Below are 1,787 nucleotides of genomic sequence, written 5' to 3'. Positions count from 1 at the left end.
ATTAAGATTTGGAGGTTTTCTTATGACTTTTTACAATCAAGTTGATTAAGGTGTGAGTTGAATATGGTACAATACATCCATTTCAAGTTCGATGATGTAGCTATTACTCCAAGGTCCTTTTGTGCCCTTTGCAGTCAGTCCCCCACCAACTCCTTGACCCCAGAAATCAATGATGGATGTAGTTTCTGTCACTATACAGGTTAGTTTACCTGTTCTAGAAATGCACCTTGATGGAGCCACACAGGATGCACTCTTCATCACTCAGCATGTTTTTGAAATTATTCATGCTATCTCATGTTTCTATAATGTTTCTCATTTTATTGCTGAGTAGTTCAGGTAGTTGGAGTAGATGGCAGTGTGTTCTGCTGCCAGGTGAGACTACGGTTCTGACTTGTGGGTCTCTGCGCGAATATGCGCAAGGGCACCTGGGCACTGGGAGAGCTGTTGACCTCCACAAAGTAAGCGTGTTATGTCCACAATACCACAAAGTAAGCGTGTTACGTCCACAACCCCACAAATTAAGTGTGTTATGTCCACAACTCAACAGGAACACTAAAAGCCCCAAAGGCTTTGTTTTCATTCTAAAGAACAGCCTGTCTATGTACAGTTTGTACCTGGTTCTATGAGGTGAGAACACATTCCTTGCTAGCACACTGTCGTGGGGGCTGCCGTTAGAAGCAGAGGCTATGTGAAGAGTGATTCTGGGGGATATGAGAAAACACAAGGTTTTCACAGAGAACCTGAGAAACTGGATACCATGAAGCAATCATTGATTACAAAAGGAAGAGAAGAGCTCTGCAACCACTTGGCATCTGTTAAAGAAACTGCCAAGGACGACAGCAAGAATGGTAACAGATCATAACTATCTGTACCCCACATTTGCAGCTCTAACAATTACCTCAGGCGCCATACAAGGTACCCACTGAAACTCAACCCTTTTCATTGCCCCCTGGATTTTGCACTACAAAGACGTAAGTGAAAAAGCTGGACACAGTCACTTGCTCCCACAGGTTATGCAGTGAAGTTTCCTCTCTTCGGGGAAACCACAGGAGTGAGCATATCTGAAGTGCAATGGATAAGCCTTCATCCTGAAAAAACAGCGTCAACACCATGATATGTGGCCCCCTAGGCAAGCACAACCTCACATACTTCTGCCTGACAGCCTCATATGCCTCACCCTTTACACACGCAGTGACTTGGCCCATGTACCCCAGCCCAGAGCCCTCCTAGCTCTGACACCCAGCTGGGACTCTCAAGTCCGACCAGCAGTCCTGGACTCGCTCCCACAACAGGGAGCTCTTTCGTGGGGAAGGAGCTGGTGGTGAAGCAGCAGCCCCTGCGCTGCCTCATTTACATAGTGGTCGCCCTACTCATGATGTCACTGAGAGCGCCTTCCATAACTCCCAAAGTTTATTTTTATGTTTCTAATTTTTATGTCTCATGTTATGAAAAAAATATGAAAAGTTAAAATTTAAAATATTTGTAAGTAACTTTAAAAAATTCAAATATTGCCTGGTCCATCTTTATAAATTTGCCCACACACACGAAGCGTGCTGGGTCCACACCTGTGTCACAGCGGAGGACCCAGGGCTCTTCCTCGCCTTGACAACGTGTGGAATCCTGGCTGGGACGCCCCAGGTGAGCTGTCCACACAGGTCATCAGGGGAGGCCTCCTCAGGCAGGAGCTGGCTGAGCATCACGGGCAAATCCCACCAGGCTGTGGGCAGTTCTGAGGGAGGAGATGACCTGCTTCTGGCCTGGCTGTCATTTTGCTGCTTGTCATGGCA

At 46.7% G+C, this 1,787-nt stretch overlaps 1 non-coding gene across 1 annotated transcript; it reads right to left on the bottom strand.

Annotated features, from left to right (window-relative positions):
* Window positions 1-972: 972 nt before the first annotated feature.
* LOC116547916 lies at window positions 973-1,137 on the bottom strand. The gene has a single exon (XR_004267229.1). It is a non-coding gene; the product is annotated as a U1 spliceosomal RNA (small nuclear RNA).
* Window positions 1,138-1,787: the final 650 nt, after the last annotated feature.

This window comes from Sapajus apella, unplaced genomic scaffold, assembly GCF_009761245.1.
Source record: "Sapajus apella isolate SASKATOON/1434 unplaced genomic scaffold, GSC_monkey_1.0 scaffold5466, whole genome shotgun sequence".
In the NCBI taxonomy this organism is placed as follows: domain Eukaryota; kingdom Metazoa; phylum Chordata; class Mammalia; order Primates; family Cebidae; genus Sapajus; species Sapajus apella.
This window is presented reverse-complemented; position numbering and strand designations above follow the sequence as displayed.